Below are 22149 nucleotides of genomic sequence, written 5' to 3' on the forward strand. Positions count from 1 at the left end.
CAGCATGTGTGTTACTGTTACATGAGAAACTATCTGTTCTGTAAGCCTTCACCTGAAGTACAATAAAATAATAAAAAAAAAAAAAAAAAAGCTATCTGAATTGCACACAAATAAAAAAAAAAAAAAACGTTATCAGGAAAGACCAATCACTAGAAAAGAACATCAGGTTTGGTAAAGCAGATGGTCAGCAAAAATAAGAGAAACCTTGAATGAGACAGATTGACACAATAGCCAAAAAAATGGACTCAAAGATACCAGCAATGATGAAGATGGCTCAGGACCAGGCAAGTTTTCTTCTATTCCACGTGAGATCACCATGAATTGGAGCCTACTTGATGGCAGCTAGCAACAACATTCTTACCACCATTTCAGAAACACGTGTCTGCCTCATGAAACACATTGATCTGGAACTTGAATGTAGAATTTCTCTGTCAAGTGAACCTGAACATCCAAGCCTAAAATAAGGATAATCAGGGTGAAGTACACTGTGAAGGTGCTAGTGAGCAGGATTGCTATGAAGAGAGAAAAAGGTCAGGTTGGAGACAATTACTCAGTCTCTTCCCAATGCTAAAAGCCAACCAAGCATCCAAGATCCCATAATCCAAAAGCAGGAGATTGTATTAATTTTGAGTCCAGACAGGGGACTTTTCACCTATTAATTCTGCAGCGTTTTAGAGATAGACCAGAGCTGAGTAGGTAAGATAAACATTTGACTCCACATGAGACAATATGGAGTAGCAGGACTGTTGTGAATATTTCCGCTCCAAATGGCACTCACATTCACATATTTTTAACATGTTAGACTGAACAAATTAAAGTACGGGAGCATAACAGTCTGTGGAAGATTAGCTTACCACCCAGCTTCAAACTAATAAACATTAAAATGTACTATGGGAAACTGTGATTATAAATTCATAACAAAGTTTGCTGAGTTTAGTGCAGTTGCAGGAATTTAAAAGAAGTATGCTTGCTTCATAGTGTTCAGACTGTGATTTGTAGATTCCCTTTGTCAGTATCTAAAAATTTTCTGAGATACCTTTCTATCTAGCTTAAGCCATTAAACCTTGAGCTTACCTCAGCAACATGCATCTAGAAAAGCACTTCAATCCAGAAGCTCTTCTGCTTTTTTTTCCCCTCCACAAAATGTAACATACTTAAGGAGTTGCATACATTTTTTGTTAAAATGTATGGCCTCGTGTTCTATATGAGGAGTAAAATTAAGTTTTGAGGATGGGTGTATCTCTGCATTTTATTCTATTTGAGTCAATAATACAAAATAGTTATAGCTATATTTTTTATTATTTTTATATTCTGTTAGGGCAAATACCTCTACTTTACTCTTGCTTATGTAAAGTTGGTTTAGGTATTCCTAAATTATTATTCCATGTAAATTATACATAAACTTTGTAAGTGTTTTTAAATATCTAACAGGAAATTTGATTAGATTGTATCAAAGTCATAGATTAATTTTAGGAGAAATGACTCATTTATAATAATAAGTTATGCCTTTTAAAATATGGAATATCTCTTGAAATATTATCTTCTATACTCTTTTTTATAGTTCATTTTTCCATATTGTACTCATGGTGAAGTAAATTATTATATTAATTAAAGTTTTTGTTGCTACTGTGATAGTGTTCTATCTTGTATTATAATTTCTAGTTGGTGTCAAAAACTGTGAAGGGTCTGAGATTTTTAGCCTGTTTGCAAGCTAATAGGTTGGCCTACCATGGTTTCATGGTTACTGGAAGAAGACACATAACTCAGGTTAGAGACAAATGACAATTCAATACTCACAGCAATATCATTAGCTAGAATATCAGTATTTTTTCCCTGGTTTTCTAAATCCCAGTTCCCATGGAACAATACGAAGAGAGTGGGTAATGCCTGCACATGCAGTGGGGGATGTCACAGGGGAGGATCCCTAAGTTTAGGAAATCCAAATCTTTATAATGAAAAATAAGCAAGTTTTCCCTTTTTCTGGATACAAACTTCATTGAAAAAAGTAGTCTCTGGAACAAATGCTGTCAGTGTCTGCCTACAAGATGTTCAAGAGACAAGGCCACTAGTTCATTGTTGTTTGTGTAGAGAAATGCTAATGTTTTTGTACACTGATCTTACAGGACTCACTGGACTCTCATTATGCCTTAAAGTTTATATGTTGATCCTATTGTTTGCTTTCCCCTAGGAAGATGATTAAACATCTGCATATAATAACAGTTTTAAATTTTCTCTTTTAATCTGTAGATTTTAAAATTCTTTTTCCTTTCTATTCACATTAGACAGGACTTTCAGTACTATGTTATACTATGTTATTTATGACCTTGTTCCTGACCTTAAAAGTATGCATCTAAAATTTTGCAGTTGTGTATACTGTTTGCTATTGGTTTTATAGTACCATTTTTATGAAGTTAAGAAAGATTTCTTCTGCCCTAGTTTATTAAGGGCTTTTTTTTTTTTTTAACTGAGTTAGCCAAAATATTCATCTTATTGAATGGGTTGAATATCATTGGTAGATTTTTCTAATGCTGAACCATACTTGCTTTCATACCAATCATGTAAATTGACAACACTGCAGGATTAAGCTAATGTTTTATTTTAAAATTTAATATGTATTCATAAGTGAAATGGGACTATACTCTTTTTATGTTGTTGGTATCTCTTTTGGGAATCGATAGTATACTAATTCACAAAATGAACTGGGGAAATTTGTCCCTTATTCTGTTTTCTGGGACAACTTGTATAAGAGGAATTTAATATTATCTGAAATATTTTCTGAATGTACTTCAAAACTTTTGATCCTAGTTTTTGTTTTGTTCTGTTTGTAAAGCAGAAATCTTAGCTGTATTTCAATTTTGTTTAAAACATATTGTTACAGAAAATATTTTGGCATTATATATTTGTTTAGAAATTTCAAATTTTTCCTTAGGTTTTGAAACTTGTTAATGTATGTGGCAACTTATATATGGCAAAGAGATTATCAAAATATTGGAGAAAGGACAATTTATCTATTAGAAGGGATTAGCTAATATAAAAACAGTGTGAGGGAGGTGTCTGACCTCCTCTAACTTCACAAGGGGGAAGGAGAAACAAGATCAACAGTGCAAGGCTGACTCCCATGAGGCAGAAGCCAGACAAACCTCTTCTCTCTGACATCTTCACCAATTTAGACACCAACTGTCCCTCCCACAGTACTCTGCTGGGTTTGATAATTCATTGCAGTGGCCACACGGAACTCACAGATGAGACTCACAGTTATGGGGTTTATTAGGGAAGTAACAGATTACAATTCAGGCTCAGGAACACTCAAAGATACAGTTCTTCCATCAGTACAGCCTCTTCCCAGCTGTGCTCACAGCTCCCTGGCCCTAGACCTCTCCCCAAAGACACTCAGATTTCTCTCTTTGTGGACGGGGAAGACCACCTCGCCTTCTCCTGCTGCTGGGTCTCTGCTTCCGGGTCTCTCCTGCCACCACTTCTGACCGTCTTCAGGGTTACAGCTTGTTCTCTTTCAGTTTCCTACTTCCAGGAATGTCTTAGCATAGGGATCCTGGGTCCAAAGGATGAGCTGTCAACTCCTGGTTGTTCTTCCTTGGTGGTGGTAGGATCCTCCTCTCTGCTCTGGAATTGGCTCCGTTTTAAGGCAAAACTGACCAACCCTTTGGTGAGCCACAATTACCCTATCACGCAGTTCCGTCCGATCGCCTGGGTGAGAGTTACAATGCCATGGCTAGAAAGGCCACACAGAAGTAATCAATTGCACTGCAGATAAATAACTACTTCATGGAGAAAAATAAAAATGTATATCTTCTTAATAGCCCATTCAAAAGTGACTTGATGGTTTAAAGATCCTAATGTAAGAACTAAACTATAAGAATAATAAAAGAAAATGAAATAGATTATCCTTATGCTCTATAAGTAGAAACATACTTTAAAAACAAAATTTCAAATAAAAAATCATAAGTCGAAAAAAGGATGAATTTGATTATATAAAGATATAAAATACTCTTCAATGAAAGACACAGGAAATAAAGTGAATAAATAGATAACAGAGTGGGAGCAGATGTGTAAAGAAAAGACAGGGTCGATATACTGAAAAGAAATCATGAATTCCAATATAAAGATAAACAATGGGTAGCTTCAAAAAACCCACAGCAAACACCAGGTTTACTGCAGGTTCTGTTTAGAGTGGTAGTCATACAACAGTGAACCAAATAGCCTGAAATCCCAGTGCTAATGGATCTGATTGACATAACGAATCTTCTCTTAAACCTTTAAGTAATATATAAAATACTTCATTTGGAAGTCCAGAAGCTTCTGGAAACCCTTCATTATATCTAGTAAGCTTCAAAAAGTGTTGCTATTTTTTGTTTTTGTTTTTTTCAAAAATTAACCATTATCTGAATAAACTAGTAAACAAGGAATTAATTAAATAAGCATACCTATGGTACAATGAATAGGAAACCAGTTAACATAGATTGAGTACATACTAGCTTAAAGCAATTTTCTGTTACATAATCTACTATAACTTAGGTTTTTATTTCTGTAAAATTCACTCTGCCTTTCTTGACCATAAGCCTGATTCTGTGTCACCATATGACTGTAAGTAATAAGCTATTACCAAAAGAGTTATAAATCAAGGAATCAATTTTTCTATAGATTAGCTACTTTAAATTTCACATAGTTCAGTGATTCAGAAAATATTAATGGACCTTTCTGTTAATATAACTTTGTTGTATATTGGGTAAGCTGATACCAAGACTTTCATTAGATTTATGAGTGATAAGCATCCAGATTCTTCCTGTGTGAGACTGTGTCTTTTTGTCTAGATAGAGGGTGTCTTAGTTATCTAGTGCTGCTATAACAGAAATACCACAAGTGGACAGCTTTAATAAAGAGAAGTTTATTCTCTCACAGTCCAGTATGCCACAAGTCCAAATTCAGGGCATCAGCTCCAGGGGAACACTTTCTCCATCGGCTCTGGAGGAAGGTCATGTCATCAATCTTCCCTTGATCCAGGAGCTTCTCTGCGTAGGAACCTCAGGTCCAAAGGATGCGCTCTGCTCCCAGCACTGTTTTCTTGGTGGTGTGAGGTTCCCATGTGTCTCTGCTATCTTCTCTCTTCTATATCTCAAAAGAGATTGGCTTAGGACACTGTCTAATCTTGTAGACCTCATCAGTATAACTGCCACTAATCCATTTTATTACAACATAGTGATAGAGTTTACAACACATAGCGAAATCACATCAGATGATAAAATGGTAGACAGTCATACAATACTGGGAATCATGACCCAGTCAAGTTGACAGATATTTCGAGGGGACACAATTCCATTCATGACAGAGGGGTAACATTTTGTTTTTAAATAAGCTTTATCTAACATTCCCTGATGAATAATTAACAGAATAGATTATTTCTTGATCTTTTCATCACTGAATTAAGATTATCTTGCTAACTTTGAGTTTTAGGCTTAAAAGAGTGGGGGTGAGGTTGAAGTTTAAAAAAAAATAGAACGAATCATCAAAAATTGTTACCTGGTCAACTAACTAATGTGGCTTATCACCCTTAGTGTATTTATAAAGACCTGAGAAAAAATATTATTTTATTGGGTAAAATACTTTGCTTTGGATTTTGTTTGGTTTTCTTTAATCTTGGACCTCAACATCAATACTAATGCTGTTGCTTGAATTAAATAAATAATTGCAAACCCTGGTGGCATAGTAGTTAAGCACTATGTCTGCTAATCTGCTAACCGGAAGGTCGGCAGTTCGAATCCAGCAGGTGCTCTTTGGAAACCCTATGGGAAATTCTACTCTGTACTATAGGGTTTTTATGAGTTGGAATTGACTTGATGGCAATGGTTTTTTTTTTTAAGCATATAATGCTCATGTTGTCTCTTCATGAAAAAGAAAGGATGCGATGTACTTGAAAAAACGATACAGAAATTGATTTTGATTGACCTGATATTTTAGGCAAGTTTTACTAAGGATATCATTTAAAATCTATACTGAATTTTGTAGGGCTTTCTGGTCTCATTAATGATAAATCCCAGTAACTTAAAATAATTGAGCAGCTGTAATTTGGGGTTTCCAATGGGCATGCTATACAAGCTTGTGCATGCATACTACAATCTTAGTACAGAGTTCATCTGCCTACTTTTCAGTAGGCACTTACTGGTATATTTTTTCTTTAGTGTTTCCTCTACATTATGCTTCTTTATAGTTCATTGGAGTGGCAGAGATTTCTTTCTCCCACCACAGTCACAAATGAACAGAAGAATTAGATGAACAGACATCGTACAGGGACATTGTCAGTTAAAGATCAAATGTAAAATGAACTCCAGAGAAAGAGACTACAGCCATGACCCTAAAGTCAATACCCAAAAGTCATTATATAAAGATTTGAAAACTGGATGGAATGGCTCGTAGGCTCTGCAACTTAATATATAACGAAAAAATATGAATGATTGAGGACTTGCATACCACTTTCTTGACTCAGTAAGGGACTATAATAAACAGGGACATACTGAGGTGTGGTAGGAGGGGATAGTACTTTCCTGGCAGTCCAAAATATGCTGTTCTACCATCTTCTGTAGATATGTAGATATGGGAGAAGGTGATGTTGGGAGTGAGGCAACATAAGAGACATAATGAAAGTGCAGGTAAAATATTTTCCCACCATGCATCTGTCAGTTAGTTGTACGTGGTGGCTTGTGCGTTGCAGTGATGATGGAAGCTATGTCACTGGTATTTCAAATACCAGCAGGGTGACCCATGCTAGACAGGTTTCAGTGGAGCTTCTAGACTAAGATAGACTAGGGAGAAGGACCTGACAGTCTACTTCTGAAAAGAAAAAAACAAAAAACAAAAATCTTGCCAGTGAAAAGATTATTAACAGCAGCAGAACATTATCTGGTATAATGCCAGAAGGTGAGCCCCTCAGACTGGGAGACATTCAAAATACAGCTGAGGAAGAGCTGCCTCCTCAAAGTAGAGTCAACCTTATTGACGTGGCTACAGTAAAGCTTTTGGGAACTTCCTTTGTTCACGTGGCATGACTCAAAATGAGAAGAAGCAGCTACAAACATCAATTAATAATCAGAACATGAAATATACAAAGTATGAATCAGGATAATTGGAAGTCATCAAAAATGAAATGGACCACTTAAAAATCGATATCCTAGGCATTAGTGAGCTGAAATGGACTGGTATTGGCCATTTTGAATCAGACAATCTTAGGGTCTACAATTCTGGGAATGATAAATTGAAGCGGAATGACATCTCATTCATTGTCAAAAAGAATATTTCAAGATCTTATCCTGAAGTAGAATGTTGTCAGTGATAGGATCATATCCATACGCCTACAAGGAAGATCAGTTAATACGACTATTATTCAAATATATGCACCAACCACTAAGGCCAAAGATGAAGAAATTGAAGATTTTTACCAACCTTAGCAGTCCGAAATTGATCAAACATGCAATCAAGATGCATTGATAATTACTGGTGATTGGAATGTGAAAGTTAGAAACAAAGAAGAAGGATCTGTAGTTGGAAAATAAGTTTTGGTGACAGAAACAATGCTGGAGAACACATGACAGAATTTTGAAAGACCAATGACTTCTTCGTTGCAAATACCTTTTTTCAACAACATAAACAGCAACTATACACATGGACCTCAATGGACGGAAAACACAGGAATCAAATGGACTACAGCTGTGTAAAGCGATGAGATAACATCTCAATATCATCAACAGAACAAGGCCAGGTGTCGACTGCAGAACAGACCATCAATTGCTTATATCCACGTTCAAATTGAAGCTGAAGAAAATTAGAGCTAATCCATGAAAGCCAAAATACGAACTGAATTTAGCGACCATATCAAGAATAAATTTGTCACATTGAACGCTAATGACCAAAGACCAGAAGACTTGTGTGGGATGAAATTAAGGACATCATATATGAAGAAAGCAAAAGATCATTAAAAAGACATGAAAGAAAAAAAAAAAGTCCAAAATGGATGTCAGAAGAGACTCTGAAACTTACTCTTGAACATAGAGCAGCTAAAGCAAATGGAGGAAATGAGGAAGGAAAAGAGCTGAACAGATTTCAAAGGGCAGCTCAAGAAGACAAACTAAATTATTATGACAAAAAAATGCAAAAACTTGGAATTAGAAAACCAAAAGTGAAGAACAAGCTCAACATTTCTCAACCTGAGAGAACTGAAGAGAAAATTCAAGCCTGGAGATGCAATATTGAACGATTCTATAGGCAAAATATTGAATAACACAGCAAGCATCAAAAGAAGATAGAAGAAATACAGAGTCCGCATACTAAAAAGAATTGGTCAACGTTCAACCATTTCAGGAAGAGGTATATGATCGAGAACCAATGGTATTGAAGAAAGAAGTCCAAGCTTCATGGAAGTCACTGGCAAAAAAAACAAGGCTCCAGGAATTGACAGATACAAACTGAGATGCTTCAACAAACAGATGCTGTGCTGGAGGTGGTCACGTGCTATGCCAAGACATTTGGAAGACAGCTAATGTCAAACTGACTGGAAGAGATACATATTTGTTCCTATTCCGAAGAAAGGTGATCAAATGGAATGCTGAAGTTATCCAACAATATCATTAATACCACACACAAGTGAAATTTTGCAGAGGATAATTCAAAACTGGTTGCAGCACTCCCTTGACTGGAACTGCCAGAAACTCAAGGCGGATTCAGAAGAGGACACAGAATGAGGGATATCATTGCTGATGTCAAATGAATCTTGGCTGAAAGCAGAGAATACTACAAATATGATTACCTGTGTTTTATTGCCTATACAAAGGCATTTGACTGTGTGGATCATAACAAATTATGGATAACGTTGTGGAGCATGGGAATTCCAGAACACTTAATTGTGCCTATACAGAACCATAGACCAAGAGGCAATCATTGAAACAAAACAAGGGGATACTGTGTGGTTAAAAACCAAGAAGAGTGTGTCAGGGTTGTATTCTTTCACCATACTTATTCAATCTGTATCTGAACAAATAATCTGAGAAACTGGACTATATGATTAGGGATGCAGCATCTGGATTGAAGACTCATGAACAACCTGTTATATGCAGATGACATAACCTGGCTTGCTGAAATCAAAGAAGATTTCAAGCACTTACTGATGAAGGTCAAAGACTATGGCCTTCATTATGAATTATACCTCAACATAAAGAAAACAGGAACCCTCACAACAGGATCAATAAGCAACATCATGATAAATAGAGAAAAGACTGAAATTGTCAAGGATTTCCTTTTACTTGGATCCACAATCAATGCCCATGGAAGCAGCAGTCAAGAAATTCCAGCGATGGTATTTTCAATTACCTAATGTGCGTAGGAAATCTGGACAATGAATAAGGAAGATCAAAGAAGAATCAATGCCTTTGAATTATGGGGTTGGCGAAGAATATTGAATATACTGTGGACCTCCAGAAGAGTGAACAAATCTGTCCTGGAAAAAGTACAGCCAGAGTGTTACTTGGAAGCAAGGATGGTGAGATTTTATCTCACGTACTTTGGACAAGTTGTCAGAAGAGAACAGTCCTTGGAGAAGGATATCATGCTTGCTAAGGTAGAGGGTCAATGAAAAAGAGGAAGACCCTCAACAAGACGGATTGACACCGTGGCTGCAACAAATGGGCTCTAATATAGCAACCATTCTGAGGATGGTGCAGGACAGGGCAGTGTTTCATTCCATTGTATATAAAGTCGCTATGAATAGGCACGGACTTAATGGCACCTAACAACAACAACAAACGCTATTTTCTCTCTTCTTCATTTTTCTAGGAACTTCTCCGTCATCCCTTGCATCCATCTGGTGACTATGGGAGCTGTCATGCTTTTAACATAAAAAAGTGATGAGTGTATGTATAGGCACTTGATAGAAATTTTTCCTAGAATAGTGATTCTTTTCTGTAGGATTTTTGGACTATAAATTTAAAAGGAATTAAAGCAATCTTTTGAAGCTAGCTATAGTATCCAGAAAGTCCAGAGTTTTAGAGGTCAAGTGGAGAAAGGTCTGTATTGAGAGAGAGGAATAATAAGAACATGCAGATTGAAAGAGACTTTTTTTCCCTGAGAAGAAAGGGAAAATACAGTGAAAACTGTGAGAGCAAGAACTGGCTGTGACTGCTTTTTTTTTCCCAGGTCTCACAAGTTTTCTGTCTTTGAGAGGGTCTGGTCACCACTTTTCTGTCACTCTCTACTTAGTGGAAAATATTTGTGTTTTCCTTCTCTGACAACCTTATATAGGTTCTGGCTTTTGTAGGTTTTACTGTATATCAATTTCTGTTCTCAGGGAATACAAGACACATGCTTGTCTTCAGCAAAAGGAGCTATTAATGAATCTTATAACGGTCCATTGAATAAATATAGTGAAATGATATAACCCTGACACACAGCTTTCCTGATTTTAAAACATGCAGTATATTCTTGTTTTGTTAGAAAGTTGCCTGTTGGTCTAATGTACAGGTTCCTCATAAGCACAATTAAGTGTTCTGGAATTCCCATTCTTCATAATGTTATCCATAATCTGTTATGAGCCACACAGTGGAATACCTTCCCACTGTCTATAAAACACAGGTAAACAAATTTCTGGTATTCTCTGCTTTCAGCCAAGATTCATCTGACATGAACAATGATATCCCTTCTTCCATGTCTTTTTCTGAATCAGGCTTGAAATTCTGGAAGTTCCCTGCTGATGTACTGTTGCTACTAATTTTGAATTTTACTTGTGTGTGATATTAATGATATCGATCAATAATTTCAGCATTCCATTGGATCTTTCTTTGGAATGTGCATGAATTTGGAACTCTTCCAGTCAGGTGGCCACATAGCTGTCTTCCAAATTTCTTAGATGAGTGAGCATTTCCAGGGTTGCATCTGTTTGTTGAAACATCTCAATTGGTATTTTGTCAGTTTCTAGAACCTTGTTTTTTATCAATGCCTTCAGTGCAGCTTGGACTTCCTTCTTCAATACCATCAGTTCTTGATTATATGCTACTTTCTGAAATGGATGAATATTGACCAATTCTTTTTGGTAAAGTGACTCTGTGTATTCTTTCCATCTTCTTTTAAGCATTACTGAGTTATTCAATATTTTGCCCATAGAGTCCTTCAATATCGAAATTCAGGGTTTGAGTTTTCCTTCAGTTCTTTCATCTTGAGAAATGCTGAGCATGTTCTTCACTTTTGGTCTCCTAATTCCAGGTCATTGTACACTTCATTATAATACTTTACTTTGTCTTCTTGAGTCACCCACTGAAATCTTCTGTTCAGCTCTTTTGCTTCATCATTTCTTCCATTCACTTTAGCTACTCTACGTTTAAGAACAAGTTTCAGAGTCTCATCTGACATCAATTTTAGTTTTCTCTTTCATTCCTTTATGCTGAACAAATAGTCCAAGCAGCTGTACTATATGAAGAAGAACACAGCATCAGGATTGGAGGGAGATTCATTAACAACCTGTAATATGCAGATGACTCAACCTCGCTTACTGAAAATGAAGAGGACTTGAATGAAGCACTTAGCGATGAAGATCAAAGACTACACTCTATAGTATGGATTACACCTCAACATAAAGAAAACAAAAACCCTCACAAGTGTACCAATAAGAAGTATCATGACAAATGAAGAAAATATTGAACTTGTCAAGGATTTCATTTTACTTGGATCCACAATTGTCTCAGTCATCTACTGCTGCTCTAACAGAAATACCGCAAGTGGATGGCTTTAACAAAGAGAAACTTATTCTCTCACAGTCCAGGAAACTACAAGTCCAAATTCAGGGCAACAGCTCCAGGAGAAATCTTTCTCTCTCTCTCAGCTCTGGAGGAAGGTCCTTGTGATCCATCAGTCTTCCTTTGGTCTGGGAGCATCTCAGCACAGGAACCTCAGGTCCAGAGGACGTGCTCTGCTCCCAGCACTGCTTTCTTGGTGGTATGAGGTCCCCATTTGTCTCTGCTAGCTTCTCTCTTTTATATCTCAAAAGAGATTGCATTAAGACACTATCCAATCTTGTAAACCTCATCAGCATAACCTCACCACAGTGATAGAATTTACAACACATAAAGAGATCACACATAACCTCACCATAGTGATAGAGTTTCCAACACATAAGGAAATCACATCAGATTACACAATCATACAATATTGGGAATCATGACCTAGCAAGTTCCTACACACATTTTTGGGGGGACACAATTCGATCTATGACAACAGTCAATGCCAAAGGAAGCAGCATTCAAGAAATCAAAGGTATATTACATTGGGCAAGTCTGCTGCAAAAGACCTCTTTCAAGTGTTGAAAAGCAAAGATGTCACTTTGAGGACTAAGTTGTGCCTGACCTAAGCCATGATATTTTCAATCACTTCTTATGCATGCAAAAGTTGGAAAATGAACAAGGAAGAACAAAGAAGAATTTATGCCTTTGAATTATGGTGTTGGAGAAGAATATTGAATATACTATGGACTGCCAGAAGAATGAACACATCTGTCTTGGAAGAAGTACAGCCAGAATGCTCCTTAGAAGCAAGGATGACGAGACTTTACCTCACACACTTTGGACATGTTATCAGGAGAGACCAATCCCTGGAAAAGGACGTCATGCTTGGTAAAGTAGAGGTCAGCTGAAAAGAGGAAGATTCTCAATGACATGGATTGACACAGTGGCTGCAACAACGGGCTCCAGCGTAGCAAGAATTCTGAGGATGGCACAGGACTGGGCAGTGTTTTGTTGTGTTGTACATAGGGTCGCTGTGAGTCAGAACTGACTCGATGGCACCTAGTAACAATAACTGCATGCCTTTCCATTAATCTAGCAGAGGTAGCCCTAAATGTACATCTAGTTTAATAAAAATAATATTCTATCTCTTGCTTTCTCTTCCATCAAAGTACTGTTAATAAATTCAAGATCTAATGTGTAAGAATAGTAGAAGAACTCAGGTGGTCCTTTGTTTTTGTTTTTGTTTTTCTCCTTTGAAGCAATGTTGCTATCATTGGAATTAGCGTCAGCAGGGAGCTATTGCTGACATGGAGTTCAAACTATCATCTCATACTTGGTAATCATTGGGTGTTATGTTAAGTTATGGCCCTGCAGTGTTTGGTTGGCTGAAAGTGTTGTAAGTGAAAGAAATACAGACTGGATTGCCTACAAATTGCACTCTATTTAATAAGCAGATAAAGAAAATCCTTACAAAGCCAACATGGCACTATAGACAGATGTACCATGCCATCCCTCTGCAACAAAGACCCCAAAAAACTAAGGAAAACATATACAAATATCAATCCTAGAACCCTATGCATCCAACGAAAGGAAAAAGAAGTAGATCAAGCACTGAATGGAAGAAGAAACTGATGGAGAACAGAGGACTAGAAGAGATACAGAGTGGAGGTTCCCTGTCAGCTAACACAGCACAGAGTCACCACATTGGAACACAGCCAACCGTCGCCCTATATGGGGAGTACAGGAGGGCAAATTCACAGAGCCACCAACAGCAGATAGCGCACCTGGTAACCAGAGAAACATGTTTTCCCACCCCTCACTCTTCTGCCCTGTACACCACCTCCACCCCTTCCCACCAGGCCATGCTCCATTGCTACAGCTAGGGAGCCACCACCCTGCCACTGCCCTCGGTCCACCCCACATTCACCTGCAGGCTCCCAACATGCCATTACTTTTTTCTCTTTCTTTCCTTTTTCCATCCCACCTAGCTCTATATGCCACATCCACCTCTTCCCTCCAGGCCATAAAGCACTGCCTCAGCTAAAGAGTCACTTCCCTCGGTCTGACCATCTCCACCTGCCAGCTCCTGCTGCTCCACCTTTTTTTTTTTCTCTTTTTTTTTCATTCTCTTATTTTTTTCCTTTAACCCTCCCATCTCGTCTTCTATGCCACCTCCATTCTTTCCCACCAGGCCTCAGCTAGAGAGACACCAGTTTGCCACCACCCTGGGTCTGCCCACCACCACTCGTTGGCTCCCACTAAGCCACCTTTTTGTTGTTCTTGTTGTTTTTATTTCCCTTCTTTCTTTTCTCCCTCCTTCCCACCCAGCCCCATACATCACCTCCCCACCCCCCACTATTAGACCCCACTATACCATTGTGGGTAGACAGCCACTGGCCCACCACCACCATGGGTCCACCCTACCCCCAACTGCTAGCTCATGCTATGCCATTTTTTTTCTTTTCCCTTTGTTCCTTTTCTCCCTCTGACCTATCCCTGTATATCACTTCCATTCCTTCCCACCGGCCCCCATCCATTGCTGTTGCTGGAGAGCCACCAGGCTGCTGCTGCCCTGGGTTCACCTTGACCCCACCTTCTAGTTCCCACCATACCTTCCTTTTTCTTTTTTTCTTTTCTTTCTCCTTCCCCTACCCCTGTATGTCGCCTCTCCTCCCTTCCCACTGGTACTCAGGTCTACCCCATCTATACTCTCCAGCCCCCACTGCACAGCCTGATTTTTATTTTAATTCCTTTTTCTCTTTGCTCCTTTTCTTTTTCCCTCTCACCTAGCCCTGCACACAATCTCCCCACTTTCCCACCAGACCCTGCTCTCTTAGTTATCTAGTGTGCTGCTATAACAGATATACCACAAGTGGATAGCTTTAACAAAGAGAAATTCATTCTCTCACAGTCTGGTAGGATACAAGTCCAAATTCAGGGTATCAGCTCCAGGGGAAGGCTTTCTTTCTCTGTCAGCTCTGGAGGAAGGTCATCAATCTTCCTCTAGCTGAAGAGCTTCTCAGCACAGGGACCCCAGGTCCAAAGGAAGTGTTACTCTCCTGGCTCTTGTTTCTTGGTGGTATGAGGTCCCCCACTCTCTGCTCACTTCTCTTTCTTTTTATCTCTTGTGGGATAAAAGGTGGAACAGGCCACACCCCAGGAAAAATCCCTTTACGTTGGATCAGGGATGTGACCTTAGTAAAGGTGTTACAATCCTACCCTAACCCTCTTCAACATAATCTAATCTAGCCTTATTAACCGCAGTCAGAGATTAAGATTTACAACACATAGGAAAATTACAATCACAAAATGGAGGACAACCACACAATACTGGGAATCATGGCCTAACCAATTTGACACATAATTTTTAGGGGACAAAATTCAATCTGTGACACCTGCCATGCCAATATGCCCAGAGAGCCACTGGTTCTCCAGCCCACAGCTATCCCAGGTTCACCTTGACCCGACCCAGCCCCCAATGCATCACCATATTTTTTTCCTTTCTCCCTCCCACCTAACCCATACATTGCCTCCCCTCAGTTCCCACCAGCCCCCAGGTCCACTCTGCCTCAACTTGCTGGCCCCCACTATGCTGCTGTCTTTTTTCTTTTTCTTCTTTTTTTTTTCTTTTCTATTTCTTCCTTTTCTTTCTCCTCCCACCTAACCCAGTACACCACCTACCCACTCTTCCCGCACCAGCCCACACTGCACTCCCATGGCCAGAGAGCCACTGGACTGTCACCACCCCAGGTCTGCCCCAGCCCCACCTCTAGGATCCTGCCATGATGTCATTTTTCTTTACTTATTTCTTTTCTTTTCTTTCTTTCTTTCACCCTACCACCTAGCCACATAAGCCACCTCTCTTCCCTTCCCACTGAATCCCAGGTCCAACATTCCCCCGCTTGCTGGCATAAGTTGTGCTATGATTTTTTTCCTTTCTTACTTTTATTTCTCCCTCTCACCTGGCCCTTAACACGAAATATCCCCCCTCCTGTGAACCCTCGTCACTCAGCCAAGGACAGACTTCCACCAGCACACCTTCCTGCCACTGCCCAGGGATCATCCTGCCCCCATCTGCTGACCCCAATTGCATCACTATTTGCATTATTATTTTTCTTTTCCTTTATACCTCCCAAATAATCTCGTATGCCACTCTTGCTCCCATGAGCCCCTAAGTCTGCCCCGCTCCACCAACAGGCTACAATTTTATTCTCTTTTTTTCTTTCTCTCTCTTTTCTTTTCTTCCCTGCCCCACCTAGCCCCATGTGTTGCCCCCATTCCCGCTGGCCCCTGCTGTGCCACAATGGCTAAAGCATCCAGAGTCTTCAAGCCTGCCACTACACTGGGCCACACAACCCCTTCCCTCTCACCACTTAACTATCTGCTGAAGAGTGAGAAGTGAGCCTATACCATCCCTATCCAACAGTTATGTCTATCAGGCGTGGGGCTATGAACACACCCACATCACTGAACCAACATTATGAGGCAGACAGCACCCACACCATCTGCCCTCAGCCACCACATCAAACTAGTGTATAGCAAATTGGGCTCACCCTGCCTGCCGCTGCCCTGCCCACCTGGAAGAGGTTGTGATGGACATCATGCTCACAGATGAGCAAGCAGCAAAGCATGCCTGGCCCATCTACCCCGACAAACAAAAAGAAAACAAAAAACAATATGAAACAAATGAACATGCAATCAATAAAGAAAACAATACCTTAATGTCTCAGAGACAGCAGACATTACCAAAACATAGAAAAAAGCAGGACAAAGTGGCTCCAGCAAGTGACCAAAATAAAGAATCAGATGACCTTCCAGTACAAAAAAAAGGCAGTGGAACTACCTGATATGGAATTCAAAACATTAATACTTAAGGGCTTACTAAGAGCTTAGGAAAGAGAGCAAGAAAAACACAAACAAAATCAAGGAAAAACTGGAAAAATCATGGAAAACACAGACAAAATAACCAAAAACTTAACCAAAATCAAGGAAAACACAGACAAACCAATAGAAGAGTTCAGGAAAATAATACAAGAACAAAACGTGAAAATAGATAAACAATTAGAAAGCCAAAAGCTGACCCTCAAAATTTCAGAAATGGACAACTCAATAGAAGGTCGTAGTAGCAAATTTGAAGCAATGGAAGCCAAAATCAACCAACTTGACCTCATAGACATATATAGAAGACTTGACCCAACAGCAGAAAAATATGCATCCTTTTCCAATGCACATGGAACATTACATTCTGCAGAATAGACTACATTTTAAGCTACAAAGCAATCCTCATAAAATCCAAAATATCCAAATAAAACAAAGCATTCTCTCTGATCAAAACACCATAAAAGTAGAAATCAATAACAAGAATAGCAAAGGAAAAAAATCAAATACATGGAAACTGAGTAACAGAGGAAATAAAAACAAATTCATAGAATCAAATGAGAATGAAAACACATCATACCCAAACCTTTGGGATTAGGAGACAAAGCAACCCTCAATAAAATCCAAATGTTCAAAATAACACAAAGCATTCTCTCTGATGACAACACCATAAAAGTAGAAATCAATAACAGGAATAGCAAGGAAAAAAACAATCAACTACATGGAAACTGAATAACACTTTGCTTTAAAACAACTAGTTAACAGAAAAAATCAAAGAGGAACTGAAAAATTCCTAGCATCAAATGAGAATGAAACCACTTTGTACTAAAATTGTTGGGACAAAGCAAAGGCAGTGCTCAGAGGTCAATTAATAGCAATAAACACACACATCAAAAAAGAACACAGGAGGTGGGGCCAAGATGGAAGAGTAGTCAGATGGTTTCTTATATCCCTCTTACAACAAAGACCTGGAAAAACAAGTGATTTGATTGTATATGAATATCTAGGAGCCCTGAACAAAGCAAAGTTGAGGAATCAGACTGAGTGGGGGGGAGAGGGGGACGGTTCTGAAGAAGCGAGGAACACCAGAGTGGCAGTGGTGAAACTGCAACTCTTCACACACTCTGGGTCTGCAGTGAAGCAGGCAAACAGCTGCATGTGCGCTCCGGGGGCAGTTTCCACATCGAGAGAGATCCGCAGCAGAGATTCTGCTTGGACACTCTGAACCAGTGAAAAGCAGCTCCCAAGTTACTAAAGATAAGTACATGTGTGGGCCTTTTGTGGGGATTTAAAAAAAAAAAAAATTTGGGAAAAAACCCTCTCCCTTTTACCTCCTCCTTCCTGGCTCTGCACTGGTCCTGCCTTCTGAAGTCTGAGTCCCTTTGAGTCCAATGGGCCAGAAGTAGATCCCAAAAGGCACCCTGACCCATTCTCCTGGCCTTGAAGAGGGAATAAGCTACAGGCTCCCCTAAGCCAGGAACTCAGGGTCGGCACAGTTCCTTTGCTAGACACAAGCATAAGGGGTCGGCAGACTTTGAGTGCCTTACACCCCTGTTTAAACTGTGGTGATCCATTTCAACAGCGTTAGCCCTCACTACCACAGTACAACAGGGTAAACATCTGAGGTCTATCTTCGACTGTTTCAGTTGTGAAGTGACAGATTTGTGACCCACAACACAGCCCTGCCCTTTAAGCAGACACATTTACCAATCCACACCAGGGACTTGAGGATGGGTAGCTTCCCCTATGCCACCTAGTCACCTGCTACAGGAGTCTAAGAATAAGTGGTGCCCTGGAGTCTTTACAACCAACAGAGTGGGGTGCTCATAGTCCTGCTACAAAACTCACCTACCTACTCGCCATAGGGAATAGGAACTCACTTTCCTTTCAGACTGTCAGGGGCAGCCATCAGCCCCCTGCCTGACTCAGTGCGTCACACCCTACACCAATACCTGTGCCTACACCAATCACCCATACCTGTCTAAGACTGTAGGTGAGAGCCTGCACCACACACTTGGTGACCGGATGCCTGGACACCTGAGCTGAACCCATACAGGAAAATTTAATGGACTCCTGTGTACACATACTTAGTTACAGAACTAACTACCTGGTGACAGGATGTTAGAGCTTCAAAGGCGCCAATAATCAAACTAACGCACATGAGTAGCCTATTGGGGCATATAAAAACAAAACAAAACAAGCTAGGACTCACTAAACAAATATAAAATAAAATTATAACAACTTATTGATGGCTCCAAGACAACAGTCAATATCAAATCACACAGAGAGGCAGTCCATGATGGCTTCAGCAAGCTCCCAAAATAAAAAATCAATAAATTCACTGGAGGAAGAGCATTTCTTGGAATTACCAGAGGCAGAATACAAAAGATTAATACACAGAACTCTTCTAGAAATTAGAAAGGAAATTCTACATAATGCAGACACTTCCAGGGAACATAGAGACAAAGTAACAGCAGTACTTAAAAAAGTTATTCAAGAACATAACAGCAAATTTAATAGGCGGCAAGAATCCATAGAGAGACAACATTCAGAAATCAAGAAGATTAACAAAAAATTTCAGAATTAGACAACTCAATAGAAAGTCCTAGGAGCAGAATTCAGGCAGTAGAAGTTAGAATTAGTGACATTGATGATAAAGCACTTGAAGCCACCTTATTTGAGGAAAAATCAGATAAAAGAATTAAAAAGAATGAAGAAACTCTCAGAGTCATGTGGGACTCTATCAAGAGAAATAACCTACGAGTGATTGGAGTACAAGAATGGGGGGGATAACAGAAAATACAGACAAAATTGTTGAAGATTTGTTGACAGAAAACTTCCCTGATATCATGAAAGATGAGAAGATATCTATCCAAGATGCTCATCGAACCCAACATAAGGTAGATCCCAAAAGAAAGTCACCAAGACATATTATAATCAAACTTACCAAAACAAGAGATAAAGAGAGAATTTTAAGAGCGGCTAGGGATAAAAGAAAAGTAACCTACAAAGGGGAGTCAATTAGAATAAGCTTGGACTACTCAGCAGAACCATGCAGGCAAGAAGTCAATGGGATGACACATATAAAGCCTTAAAGGAAAACAACTGCCAGCCAAGAATTATATATCCAGCAAAACTGTCTCTCAAATATTATGGCAAAATTAGTGCATTTCCAGATAAACAGAAGTTTAGGGAATTTGCAAAAGCCAAACCAAAATTACAAGAAATACTAAACGGAGTCCTACGGTTAGATAATCAGTAACATCAGATAACAATGCAAAACTAGAACACAGGACAGAGCAACCAGAAACTGACTCTCATAAGAAAGTTGAAAATACACCATAGCTAAAACACTGAAAATAGGAAAACAGAACTATTGATATGTAAAAAGGACATTAAAACAAAAAAGACGGACTTAAAAAATTCAGACCTTGATTTTTCATATGGAGGGTAAGTTAAGGTGATATAAAGAAATAAAAGACTGGTATAAACTTAAAAAATAGGGGTAAATATTAAGACAACCACAAAGGAATCTAACAATCCTACAAATCAAAATAAAAAGTAGAAAAATATAAAGACCCAGCAAAAACAAAATCTACAATAATGAAAAAGATAAAAAAAAATATAAATAAAGAAAAATGACTCAGCACTGAAAATTAAGGGGAACAAAGAAACTATGAACAACACACAAAAAGAGACATCGGGGTGACAGCACTAAACTCATAACTATCAATAGCTACGGTGAATGTAAACGGACTTAATGCACCAATGAAGAGACAAAGAGTAGCAGATTGGATACAAAAATATGATCCGTCTACATGCTGCCTACAAGAGATGCACCTTAGACTTAAAGACACAAACAGGCTAAAACTCAAAGGATGAAAAAAATATATCAAGCAAACAACACTCAAAAAAGAGCAGGAGTGGCAATATTAATCTCTGACAAAATAGACATGAAAGTAAAATCCACCACAAAGGATAAGGAACGGCACTATATAATGATTAAAGGATCAGTACACCAGGAGGACATAACTATAATAAATATTTATGCACCCAAGGACAGGGCTTCAAAATACATACAACAAACTCTAACAGCACTGAAAAGAGAGATAGACAACTCCACAATAGCAGTAGGAGACTTCAACACACCACTTTCGGTGAAGGACAGAACATCCAGAAAGAAGCTCAACAAAGACACGAAAGAGCTAAATGATACAATCAACCAACTTGATCTCATAGACATATATGAAACACTGCACCCAACAGCAGCCAAGTATACTTTCTTTTCCAATGCACGTGCAACATTCTCCAGAATAGACCAGATATTAGGCCATAAAGCAAGTCTTAACAAAATCCAAAACATCAAAATATTACAAAGCATCTTTTCTGACCATAAAGCCATAAAAGTGGAAATCAACAACACAAAAAGCAAGGAAAAAAATCAAACACATGGAAACTGAACAACACCTTGCTCAAAAACTACTGGGTTAGAGAAGAAATTAATGACCGAATAAAGAAATTCATAGAATCAAACGAGAATGAAAACACATCCTACCAGAACCTTTGGGACATAGCAAAAGCAATGCTTAGAGGTCAGTTTATAGCTATAAATGCACACATCCAAAAGAAGAAAGGGCCATAATCAAAACATTAACCCTACAACTGAAACAAGTAGAAAGAGAGCAGCAAAAGAAGCCCACAGGCGTCAGAAGGAAGGAAATAATAAGAATTAGAGCAGAATTAAATGAAATAGAGACTACAAAAAGAATTGAAAGAGTTAACAAGTCCCAAAGCTGGTTCTTTAAAAAGATCAACAAAATTGATAAACCACTGGCAAAGATGACAAAAGAAAAACAAGAGAGGAAGCAGATAACCTATATAAGAAATGAGATGGGTGATATCACACCAGACCCAACTGAAATTAAAAGAATCATAACAGATTACTATGAAAAAATTGTCCTCTAACAAATTTGAAAACCTAGAGGAAATGGACAAATTTCTAGAAACTCACTACCTACCTAAATTAACACAAACAGAGGTATAACAACTAAATAAACCCATATAAAAAGGACACATTGAAAAAGTAAATAAAAAACTCCCAATAAAAAAGAGCCTTGGCCCGGACGGCTTCACTGGAGAATTCTACCAAACTTTCAGAGAAGAGATAACACCACTTCTACTAAAGGTAATTCAGAGCATAGAAAAGGATGGAATACTCCCAAACTCATTCTATGAAGCCAGCATAACCCTGATACCAAAACCAGTCTTGGCCCGGACGGCTTCACTGGAGAATTCTACCAAACGTTCAGAGAAGAGTTAACACCACTTCTACTAAAGGTAATTCAGAGCATAGAAAAGGATGGAATACTCCCAAACTCATTCTGTGAAGCCAGCATAACCCTGATACCAAAACCAGCTAAAGACACCACAAAAAGAATTTTATAGACCAATACCCCTCATGAACACAGACACAAAAATCCTCAACAAAATTCTAGCCAAT

The sequence above is a fragment of the Trichechus manatus genome, unplaced genomic scaffold (assembly GCF_000243295.1).
Source record: "Trichechus manatus latirostris isolate Lorelei unplaced genomic scaffold, TriManLat1.0 scaffold00005, whole genome shotgun sequence".
Classification (NCBI taxonomy): domain Eukaryota; kingdom Metazoa; phylum Chordata; class Mammalia; order Sirenia; family Trichechidae; genus Trichechus; species Trichechus manatus.